Source organism: Rhagoletis pomonella, unplaced genomic scaffold (genome assembly GCF_013731165.1).
Source record: "Rhagoletis pomonella isolate Grant_MI unplaced genomic scaffold, Rhpom_1.0 Rhpom_scaffold_02111, whole genome shotgun sequence".
NCBI lineage: Eukaryota > Metazoa > Arthropoda > Insecta > Diptera > Tephritidae > Rhagoletis > Rhagoletis pomonella.
The window spans coordinates 12,784-26,147 of NW_023460666.1; the positions used below are offsets into that span (position 1 = coordinate 12,784).

Below are 13,364 nucleotides of genomic sequence, written 5' to 3' on the forward strand. Positions count from 1 at the left end.
ATCTCAATTTTTGCTCGAGTTATCGTGTACACGGACAGACGGACAGACGGACGGACAGACAGACATGGCTTAATCGATTTCTTTTTTCATCCTGATCATTTATGTATACATTTGTCTATATCTATCTCGATTCGTTTTGGCTGTTACAAACAACCGTTATGTGAACAAAATTAATATACCCTTGTCCACAAGTGCGCTCGGGTATAAAAAATGACATGTTGCCTCTGACGGCATTCGAGCCCGAACATGTTGGGAGCTAAGAACTAACAGCGAGCATCTCTACACGTTCAGCTACAGCCAGACAACTTCAATCACATTTCGTTAAAACACGAGCAGTGATCGGATAACAAGCAATAAGTTGGCGCAGAGGCACGAGTTGGTCCGTTACAGCATGACAGAGGAACACTTTTGTAAGTATTCCAATTTACCACAAATATACTACATGGTCCAATGATTTTCGCAGGGATGTCATAGCTTTCAAAGCATTCTTCCATGCGAATTATCACACTCTCACTGAAGTATATGGTTGTATGTATGTATGTATGCACGTCGATGACGGCCTCTGCTCTCTTTTTAACCGCGGAGCTCTCATCCGGTTCTATGGTGTAATGGTTAGCACTCTGGACTTTGAATCCAGCGATCCGAGTTCAAATCTCGGTAGAACCTGACTAGGCCAAAATGTTTTTTTATACAAAATACCTACTTTTTTATACGCCAGCTGTACGCTTTAATACTGGAAATAAGTATAGAAAATAAAGGGTTTAAGTAAGTAAGTTGAACGTTTTTTTGAATCGTTTCTGCTTTTGCTATTTGTTGTAGTTTTTTTTTTAATTTTTTTTTTGTCATCATACGTTTTGGACTTTCGTACATGAATGTTGCCAGGTATATTCGTATACCCGTAATATTTTTTTTTTCATTAGGCAACGCTAAGAATTAATTTTAGACCGAGTTGCGAACTTTGTTTGATGCGAAGGAATATTACTTTGATAAAAGAAATCCACTTTTGCGCTCCACTTCATACTCGTATATTTTATATTAATTTTCATTATTTATAGATGACAATAATGAAGCAATTTTTCCAGATGTCCTCCATCATAGACACTAATTCAGGATTTTTTTTTTGTTTAAAAAGATTTCCACGTGTACGCGCATTTTCTTTGCATAATTGAAAGTCATTAAATATGTAAAAAAAAAAATTGCAGTTTTCAATATCCTCAACGCATTGTAGAGCGTACGTGGGCAAATACTTATATGTTCATACACATTCTCATACATACAGATTTTCAATTTACTTGCCCTCGTCGGTTTATTTAACTTGTGAGTTGTAAAAACTTTTTCTCTTCATACCTACCCCAACTTACTACACACGCTCACCCATATCGCGCGTGATAAGCGCCCTTTGATTGCTATAAATACCACAAGATCCCCTCAAAATTTGCTTAACAAACGACGAAGACATTGACACATTTCATAGGAAGTTTTGAAAGAAATTTGATGCAAAGGGCGGCAGTAGTTTTTTTCTCCATTGCCAAGGGGGAATGAAACGAGCTGATAAATTACAAATGATGGCATAGCAACATACATATGTAGATATTTATTTCCTGATATTCATGGAATATTATTTTTGAAGTAGCAAAAGGCTGTAAACGCCTATTCAAGCGTTCCATGAAAAAAAGGTAACTAAATTTTCATTGCATCGGAGTATTTGAATTTCACGAGTTACCAGTTTTCTCAACAAAAAATCTAAATATATAAAACTGATATTCGTACGAGTCAAACTGAAATATCTGTAATATAATGTAAATGTTTTTCGTGTAACAGAAAGGGTCACCGCGACCTAGAAGATTTTTTGTATCCCTATGATGGTTCCTAACCCTGCCGGCCTAAGATGTTATTAGTTTCCCTTGTAAGGGACATCCACTGTGGAAGAACTGAAGTATTGCAGTCTTAGTCTGGCCAAATGCCAGACAGTCACACATAATGAACATCTGGCATCTTTTCGATTTTCCGAATTTTTGGATGTTACGTGTTTTGTCGGAAAATGAGCTTCGCAAAATTTTAAAGACCGCCCGTCCCGGTCATTTTAAAATTAGACTCTACCCTGAATACTTTGTTTTATAACTTTTGTACTTTGCTTTTAATTAGAACCGCAAACTGAAAATTTTTGTCCCGTACCAACGATGGAATGCTCCTGTTAATGAATTGCCAATGGGGTCCCGTGGGTAAATGGAATTCAATTAACAGATCATGAATTTGAAAAAAGAAAAAATAAACAAACCAATTACAGCGCGTGGCATAAATTAAGCGCACATTTTAGTTGTATATTAGGGTGGTCCAAAAATGCATGTGAAGAAGTTAAGTCTGAATTTTAATGCTCTCACCGCCTAGGATAGTAAGACTTGCACTTTATAATAAAATTGATTGGGCTAAAAATTTGCATATTCAAGAAAATTCTAAAAAATCTGATTAAATAGTTGAAAGTTTGCATGAAAATTAGCTGAATTTTCGTGAGTTTTGCACAAAGTCTAGGAATTATATTTTAATGTTTTTTGTTGTAGAATTAACCATATATTTATAAAACATTGGCGGAAAAATTGTAGAAAAAAAAATGTTCCATATATTATTTGCTGTGCCAATACTTTTTGCCGGCAGTGTATGTATGTATGTTGTATGTTTAAATGAATTTCAATACGGAATTCACATTAGACTCATCCTCGTTATATGAGTTTCTTATTATTTTTTTTTATTTATAAGATAATTTATTTGCTTGTTTTGATTTTTGGTTTGCATTTTCCTTTTCTTGTTTTTCATTCTTCGAGCGCCTAAAAACATTGTCGTCTTTTATGACGTCTTTATTGTTTGTAACTAAATATTTACTTGTACCTTACTTGTACCTACTTGTGGTTGCTCATCGCTCATGGTCGCTGCTAAATAGCAAAATTATGTTAATGAATATTAAAAAAGTAATCGGAAAATGTGATCTGTCGCGACAAGCGACAAATAGCTATCGCAAAAAAAAACTTAATCATTGCTATTGCTCGTTTTTTTTTTTGAATTGAAGAGCTGGGGAAAAAACTAGTGGAAATCCTAAACGATTTATCGGTATAGTTAAAGAAAATAATGGTCCAAACATTTGTATGTAGACCAAATAAGTCTATGGCTTAATATGCGACTATAATAATCAAGTCCTTTTGGCGGGAAACAGTGATTTTCTTACTCTTTTGTTTAAATTAATATAATGCTGCTTCCATGCCTTCTTAGATCTTGGAATCATCTGCAGAGCAAGTGAGCCCCTAGCTTTATGTGTAGGCAGGTACATAAAAAGTAAATCAAGTGTTTCGATTGGTAGTTGGCGGTAGATAGGGCACGTTATAAGTTCGAATAAGCGAAGTATGCCCTAAGGACAGCTGTTTGGGTGCTCTAGTAGAGCGAGTTAGTAGTCGGCGAATTTAATGTTCCCAAAGAAAAAACCGTGGTTTTTATATTTTATATGATTAATGATATTTATGAAGTATTCGAAAAAATGAACGCGTATCAAGGCTATGCTTTTATTGGTGATGATTTTGGTGGATGAGCTAATGTCGCCGTCTATTATAAAAGCCTTGATGAATATGAAATTTATAAAGTTTTATACCCCACGAGCCATTGAAGGCATATTGAAATGCAAAGTCAAATCATATGTAACAAGTTAAGTGACATTATATGTGACCTGGTCTACGAAAAGGGAGCTTACGTGCGAAAACTAGTTTTCTGCGAAAAAGCTGTTATAAGTAAGCAACTCGTTTCGTCAGTTTCTCATTATCTCGTTAATTGTTCTCCGCGCCGGACGTCCAGTAAGTGTTGTTGTTGGTCCAGTAAGTGTTGTTGTTGGCCCAGTAAGTGTTGTTGTTGGTCGGAATATTATTATAGTTCATCGTGTAAGTTGCTAGTGTAGAACATTTAAAAAAGTAACACTGAAGAAGTGACGTTTACTGTTTCTGTTGATTATCGTCTTCGCATTTCGCATGAAATGAAACATGAGTGTTGATGAGGAGTTCAGTGCCGTATACGGACAATATTTCCATGAAAAGGATGATGAAAACGATGATGAAAACTATGAAGAGAGCGATGATGATGAAGACGAAGTATGTCCATCCATCCTGGTCCATCTTCCTCAGGATCAACACGTAAAAATATCTCAAGGAAAACGACAACAAAGAAAAATACATAAACTACTCAGCATTCTTATTTTTGGCCCATAATACGTTTTTCTAGTGTATAATCATGTCTTTATAGCTTATAATTCAATGTATTTTGTTCATTACCAATAAATTATATTTTGTCGTATTTTTACTCTTCTTTCTCTACATTTTTAGTACACTTCTAAGCAAGTTAGGATTTTCTGCTTTTCACCACGTGAAAAAGCATCTCATCTTCCATCCGAATCAACCAAAAAGTGAAAATTGATTTTTTGACACCTAAACCCCCTTTCCGTAGACCAGGTCACATATGTTGATATTAGTATAACTTCGTCTTGTGCATCCGAGTGTAGGTAATCAATTATAAGCATTTATAAGTGCGTACGTTTCCACATACGTATATGCATATACATAAGTATTGTAAATATTTCACATTCCTATATTTGTACGTATATACATATACATATGTATATATTTTTATGAGGATACTTGTTTATTGTTGGTAGGCTGTTGACACTTCTTTTGCCGTTCACTGAGAATGATGATTTTTAAGTCATTGCTTGTGTAAAAAATGCTTTTGTATATGCATGGATATATTTATGAATATGCCCAGTAATATCATGATGCATAAATATATATATGTGCAGTACACACAATACAGTTTTTTCTAAATACTTTGAATATGTTCAATTTTATTCAAATGAATGGAAATGCATTACTAAACCATTTTCTCTAAAACAGTTGCCTTATTAAAGAGGCATCAAAAAATCTCTTTAGATCGCTTTCCTATTCTTATTGGGTGGCAGCCCTAGTTACTGTTTTTTTTTTTTAATTTCAAAAGTTCAATTTATAAAAGCTTCCTGACACACATTTTGTACTTATAATTTTCCTTTATAGCTTCTGTTAGCTAAGTTACCAGATATCAGGTGGCAGCCCTACTAAATATTTTTGATGTAGTTATTCTTAAAGATTTTTCATTTCGAAAAATTTTTTAATAAATGCCATTGATTTGATAAGTGGCCACTCTGGTTTAAAAAATATCTTTTTAAGCATATCGATGGCTCAGTGGAAGATCGACCTATCTCGGCAGTCAATTAGAAAACGGTCTATCTCAGAAAACTTTTCAAGAACGCCATACTTCAGAATTTGATTGAAGAACGCCCTATCGTGGAATTCGATTCAAAAACGCCTTACCTCAAACGAAAATACATTGAAAATGTGATGAGATAGGGCGTTTTTCGTTTGATAAGCTCTAATATATTTAATCTTAAAATTTATTTCACTTTAATATTTTAAAGTTTGCAACCCTATTTTTGTAGGCAAAGTATTCAAGTACAGATATATTTTCTGAACCTTGCCGAATGTTTTTCCAATCAGCTTTTTTATTGATTTTGTTAGGCAGATGGCAACTCCATTTAAAATGCTGCTTTATTTAATTTTTTGTGTGACAAATTTCGTTAATTTCCTAATAATTAATTTTTGGATCAGTGTGAATCTTATTGAAAAAACCTACTTTCTCATAATTTCTTTATTTAATTAATTTTAATTTTCTAAAAATCACCTATATTTTTTCCACTTTCGCAGCGATCTACTAGCGCATTTCAAGGTCATTGAGCACCCTGTATTGTTTGCAGTAGAAAACTGAAAGTTGGTACTGATATTACAAATATGAAATGAAAAAAAAAAAACCAAGGGGTGCCCCGTTTTCTAGGATAAATTTTTTTCCCCATACAAAAGTTAGACCACTTAACGTACATAATAAAGATGTCCATGGAAATTTCAAAATAAAAAAATGTTTAGGTTTTTGTTATTATGAATTTATATGAATCAGTTTTTACAATATGACAAATTTACGGGGATTTCAAGTCAAAGTATTGTAGAATTTTTGCGATGAAAAAAACAAAAATTCAAACCCTTCGTTGATGTCTCATTTCGTATGTAGAAAAAAAGAATAAAAGGGTGCTATGTTTAAAATTTAGATGTTGATATATGAAGGACCATCCTAATGTGCATACATATGGCATTATGTAAATTAAATTTTAGGCCTTAATTGAATAGGTCCCCAAATTTCCTTATTTTATTCAATTTAATTACATACATTATTATTTTTAATGGCAGCTCTATTTAATTTTTTTCATCAATTTACCCTTAGCAGCGGATACATATTAATTTATCAAACATGTAGATTTTAAAATATCTATATATTCTCTAACACAGCATTCTTCTCTTTTGACGTTGGCCTTTCGATGAAATCCGTCTTTTCGCTCTCCATGGAATTACATGCGAAAATAAAGTCTCGACAAAATTATCCAAATGACTAATATTACACTAATTCAGTTATAAAAACCAGTATCCAATTCACACACATATCGTCGTTCAAAACCTCGTATGTGAGGTTGTCGAAATTTTATAGAACAGGATAAAACTTGTCTTATTTCAAAACGGTTCTCTCTTGTATCCCTAAATACCTCTTCTTCTTTTATCTAAGTATCGATATTTTAGTATAAATGGATAAGGTGAGCAAATATCTTTTTTGGCACAACTGTCAGTTACGAGGTTGTGCAGAACCACGATACGCGATACGCGTACTCTAAACGACGATATGTAAATTCTCCTCTTCATGTCCTTACTGTATCCTAAGGCAAAATATATTCTCGGAATTGTGTGTGTCGCGGCGTATGAATAATGATTTTTGCCCATCTTCTTCTTAACTTTGTTACACATTTTTACTTCACAAATTTTATTTCTTGCCATTTCATTCATTTTCACTGCCTTACACAATAGATTTAACGCGGCTTTTTGTTTACTTACGCATATCATTCATAAATCAAAAAGGAATAAGGAAAAACATGTGCGAGAAATTAGAGATCAAAATAGAAGTAGAGAAAAGCCGGCGCTGAAGATGCGTAAATCCATATCTCCCCACATGCTCGATAAATATGTGCACACTTGGGATTTATGTACATATCTACAATGTAGTTGAGGAATAAAATGCTTATTCAATAACTCTTTGTATGCAGATACGTATGTAGATATTTACTTAGCAGTCTGTAGACTGACATGAGCATTTATTCCCAAAGCGACGATTTCCATGGTACGAAACTAAGCCTTTTATTTCCCATAAACTTGTCTAATAAATGGTTTAGCTGATAGATTTATCGATAGTAGATAGTTAAAGGGTATGTCATTGACCTGCGTTCGATGACATTATAAAAGGTTATAAGCAAGGACGGAACATAACAGTTATTGATGAAAACTGTCATTGAAAAATTCACTATGAAGGAAATGTTCTACAACTAAGTGATACGTACCAAACGATTTCTTTTTTCCACCGAGAATCGACTTTGAAAATAAGTTTTTATTTGCAAATTTTATGCAAAATTAAAAAAAAAAAAACAATTCTTTTTGGCTTTTATTTTATAAATCCAACATAAGAACTATTTTCGATTTTTGCCTAAATAATCTGCAAATAACAGTTATTCTTTATTTTTACATTAAATGCCTTAGAAAACAGTTATCGAAGACTTTTATTTATAAACGTCATCAATAAAAATCAGTTAGTCATTTTTATTTTAAAAGTCATCAATATAAATTAAAATAATTTCATTCGATCAAAAAATATTTTATAGCAATTCTAAGAAACAAAAAATTTTTTTTCCTTATGAAGTACTTGCACAACGTCGTTTAATGTACAAAACCGCGTATTAGGATAATGCAAAAGCTTGTATGTCCGGCTGCCCAAAATTTACAGTCTTATTTCCGAACGGACTTCTAAGTGACATTTTTTGGCAAGGGTATATCTACCTTATATATCTAAACTAGATTTGCCTCACCCGCTCCGCTGACCATACATAGGAAATTTCTGCGTACTAGATGAGGTGTAATTTATTTCAATGCAACTCAACATACTTAACATCAGCCAAAACAATAAAAAAATTAGTTTTTTTAATGTATGAAACTAGAACTTTCTTAAAATTTTTCTTTGCGATACATTTTTAATTGACTTATTCTCTGAATTTTTTCAATTTGATTTTTTAGGCAGATGGCAACCCTCTTATACTTAGTCTAGAAATTAAGCCTTTTTCAAATCCATTTCGACTAACAGCCATAATGTAATGCTACACTTAACTTATTAAATAATTTTAATTGAATTTAGTTTTAAAACAGTTGGCAACCCTCTTAAAATACCTCAGTAAATTCTACATAATCAGACTAAAGCTTTCTAAACACACTTGCGTTTGACACTTTTACTTGTGTATAATTTAATTAAATTTGACTTTTAAAACAGATGGCATCCCAAAAATTATTTCAAATTATTTTTAAACTAAAACTAAACGTCTTTCATCTGAAACCCGTATTGTGGCATGTACATATTCCAATTACCTAATTCGGTGAATTCAAGTAAAATTTGATTTTTCAATTCAGTGGCAACCTTCTTACATGAAGTTTAGAAAAAAGGCCCTTCAAACCCAGTTCTATTGACACACACATTTTTAATAAATCATTTATTGAGTTTGAGCTTATATGGGAAAATTACTGTATGTACATAGCTTGCGAATAATTAATTTAAATTTGAGTTTTGAAACAGTCGGCAATCCTATTTTTTTTGTTATTATTTATTTTGAATATTTTCAAGCTACAACCATTTTAAGCCTCTTTCGTCTGACACCCATATTTTAATACAAATTTCACACAAATCATTCCCTTAATTCAATTTCAATTTAATTTTTTTTATTTAGGTGGCAACCGTCCTCCATGAGTATGGCATTGTATTTATATATCTCCATACCAAGTTCTAACAAATACTTGCTGAGGTATACAGTATGAATAAATCCATTTAAGAGCTATCCTCTGTTTTAAGTTGGACTAAATTACACCAGTGTGTAAAATTTCATTATGATCGGTTGATAGTTAAAGATCGAAAGGTTAACAAACAAACAAACTCACTCCCGCATTTGTAATATCAGTATATTTAAAGTATAGAGAGCTTTTTGTATAAAATTTATACTGAAATGCTTTAATGTTTCGTAGTTGCAAATATAGACCCTATTTGTTTGAAAATCAAACCCAAATGTTTTAATTGTAGGTTTCACATATAGAAAATTTTTCTTTAAAACATAAATTGAACTAGAAAATTTCTGAGTGTAAAATTTAAACCGAACTGTTTAAATTCTAAACCCAACATATGTATGTGCTCTCTTTTTTTAAACAAAACCAAAATTTTTAACCGTATAAGGATATCGATATTTTGGTATGGATAGAAACGACTTTATTCCTGCCGCTTTCGGTGAGCAGTTGCGAGTTTTTGCATTTTTAACGACGATATTGAAAACTTCTGAACCCCGGCTGCACGGGTGTCCTTATTTCACATTTTTATTTTTTTATTTATTTTTTGGTGACAGCGAGACAGTGCCAGAAAAAGAAATAAATGTTTTTTTAATGCAGTTTTCTTAAAGAATTAATTCCTTTTTAATTGTTATAGTATAAAGGCATCTATCCAAAAATCCGTGATATTAATGGTATTTTTCGATTTTTTCATCTATAATAATCGATATATTTATCGATATTTTACTGGCCATCGCCATATGTAGGTATCACTATCGATGTTGGTACCTGCACCAAATGGTTTCTTTAATATCGATATCAATTATTCAATTCCACTACATTCACTCCCACTCCCCAACAAACTCGTCTAATTCGCACTCTAAAAGCATAAACAGATGACAGCGTTGATCCGGATCAACTCGGGAATTAACTGCAGTTGATCCGGATTGAGTCCGAGTTAGTCCGGATCAACGCTGCCGTCTGTTTAAGCTTTAACACGATACAATATATGTCACATACACATTTAGATACACGGTGGAGAGAATACAGAGGTGGCGCCGATGACGATACCGCTACTCGGCTCTCAGTGATTTTGACAGAATCAGCTGTTTCGGTGACGTCATAGTAGAGAAGACAGCAGTAGTGATGTGCTCAGTCAATACTTTCAAGTATTGATCGATATTCGGTAACGATTTAAAATGTATCCAATACTCTCGATACTCGGTACCAAAACATTTAGATTTCAAATAAAAGCGCACACAGGCCAAAGATATGGATAAAAACGGCTCAGGGGAGACTTGCCAATAGAGCCGATAGAGCTTTTAATACTGATTCAAATGAAAGATGTATATATGTCGGTTCCAGGCCATAACGCAGAGAAACTCTCACTTGTTTGAAGCATTTTTGTTCCAGCTGAATCGGACGATATCATTTTTTGGAGGCCAAGGGGCAGATTCTATAACCAGTTAGCGACAATTTTCGAATCGGTATCGGGTTTGTTGACCTATGATATGAAATATTGTTACACCAACAAGTACGATATCGATCCGAAACTTCTCGCTAACTGGTTAGATCTCCCCCTGAAAAGCTTCTTCATCCGTCAAAACATTTTTCTTGAACCTTGGATCGACTAAGGTTAAAACTGATAAAATAATATTTTTCTGTGGCGATAAGTTCAAGTGTTTTAGCCGATATCATATAAATTAGTAATGAAAGTTTTTTCTAAACCTGAAATGCATATAATGGCGAGGGTTTAATGTAAATAATCGGTATCGGATACCGAAAAGGAAGTATATTGTACCGAAATCTTTTTTAAGTATTGGGTACCGAGAATTGGGGACAATTCAGCACATCACTAGTCGCCCTCATTCTCGCCGCTCTCAGTTGTCAACTCTACGATGACGTCACGCTAAAATTACTCTCACGAATTCTGCTGCAATCGGCGCAATCTTGTATTCTATCATTCTTGATTTAGATACATATGCATGTTGACAAACATTTGTTGCCAACAATATTGTTGCAGATTCGGCGCATTCAAATTCAAATACATACGTACATAAATACATATTGGGTAAGGGCTCAGTCTGAGAGTAGTTTTAATCTCCACCCTCAAGCAAAGCGACTGCGAAGCTATAGACTGGAAAAGCGGCATTTGTAAAGATTATACGTAAGCAACACATACTTATGTACATATGTAAATGCATACAGAAAAATCTACGAACATTTATATTTACACACAAAAGTCACATTTAAATACATACGTAAAACGGCAATGGCATAATTCAAATTTGTGATATCACAAAAGCATTTAATACACTTGTTGCATGCCATGCACGCATACAACTATGCAATGGGCGTAAATTACATTTATATATGTAGGTATTTAGGTTTTTTTTGATGCAAATGTATTCGAACTACTGCATTTGAATGTGTTGCAATCTACTGAGTCCGGTTGAAGTTATCGCAATTTTTTATGAGGGCAAAATTTAACAAGTAATTTTTAAACAAAAAACAAAAACGACTTCAATTCTCATATAAAAATTGAATAGTACCGTTAGTTTCTTCATGACCCAAAGGTCGAATCTAATGCCGATTTCGTTTCTACCGAAAAATGCAACCTTCTCTTTGCCCTCTACACACTAACACTACGAAGAGGGCGATAAGAAGGCAACATTTTTTGTAGAAACGAAATCGCCATAAACCAAATAAGTATGGAACAAGCCTTGAGGTAACACCTTTCTGATAGAAAAAGAATTACCGAAATCGGTCAATTAGTTAAATTTATTTCTTTCGAAAACTATATATTTCATAATTATGAATACACTAAATACTTACAATTTTTTTCCATTCTCAATTTCAACAAAAAAGTAAAATTTTTCAATAACTCACTATCGACTTTTATGCACCTTATCAATTACGGGAAGATCATGAACCGCATTAAGAATTTTATTTTAAAATAATGCGGCAAAAGTGATATATGTAATTTTCTCAAAACATCGGTCCTCTTAACAACAAAAGGTCTTATTTACTTATTCTCTGCTTAACCCGAATGTGAGTCCGTTGGACTGCTGAAGTTTTAGATTATACAGGCCGACAAAAATTTTACCCAGAGTATACTTTTTCGAAGGTTTTTGATACGCTGAATCCGAATCCGAGGTCCAAATATTTCAATTGGCTCTAGTCTCCGAGATATCTTAACCTAAAAGTGCAAAAAATGCAACATTACATTATTTTTGAGGTAATATAGCATCACAATTTTTCTTTCAGTCAAAAAAACTATGAGCATTATATACAAGTATGAGTTTTACCTTTCCAAATGCCGTTGAGTTTGCTAAAATATCTTTTTTTCACTGAGATATCACAGTGGTCTGAAATCCGAATATAAGTGGACAAAACTATTTGCTCAAAGACGTTTTGAACAGGGATTCAGACCACTGTGCGCCAGTACTAATTATTTCGATTTTTTGGAAAATGTTTTCATGCGCTGTCATCACTGGACTGGGGGTCGTTTTACCAGGTCGTGTTAGAGTTCGAGACCGCCAGCAATTGGAGAACCACTGAATCCTCATCGTTCATCCCTTTGTTCCTTCATTATTCTATTCGGCATACAAAAAGTTCATTTTAATGTCCTCATTTATCTATAGCATTCTCTTTCAAGTAAACTTATGCGAATATATATTAAGCACAAAAAAAGAAACAAATCACTAGCGAAATTTCGATTTTAAATTGGATTTCCGGTGCGACAATTTCTGAAAGCATTGCATAAAATTTATTCGATAAATACCTACATGCATAGTTCAAGCAGCAAAAAGATTCGAAAATATGAAAAAATAAGCACAAAATGCATAAATTTTTCATTTGTCAGTGGCTATAAAAATTCTATCGTTGCAAAATAGCAATCATTCGCCAAATCGAAAGTGACACATTTGCCATTTTACAGCCACATTAAGACATCTTAATTTAATGAGGCAAGTCGTTTTTGCAATTTGCTAGCAAAATAAGAGCAAAAACTGAAGAAGTTAATAAATAAATGGAAAATAAAAAAAAACGAAGTGAAAAATGTGCAACCAATATTTGCCAGTTTAATTCGTTTATACTTCTGTTTTATGAATCATTCTTTTATTTTCCACTGTAGTTTTAAATTTTAGCAATATTGGCAGAGCAACTGCACGCTATAAATAACCACCACCAATGCTGGTGAGCGCCACGGCATACACACCACGGCGCTTACTCTCAGCGAGTGCAACAACAACAACAACAACTGCTAGCTACTTTGTTCAGAGCAAGCACGTGGTGATTTCGTGTTCTACGCTATGCGCGGCGCTAGTAAGTATATGCTTTCTGGCAGCTCCGCACCATTCC

The 13,364-nt window shown here is 33.4% G+C and overlaps 1 non-coding gene across 1 annotated transcript; it reads left to right on the forward strand.

The window, feature by feature from the left end:
• The first annotated feature begins 594 nt into the window (after window positions 1–594).
• On the forward strand, window positions 595–666 carry Trnaq-uug. Its single transcript has one exon. It is a non-coding gene; the product is annotated as a tRNA-Gln (tRNA).
• Window positions 667–13,364: the final 12,698 nt, after the last annotated feature.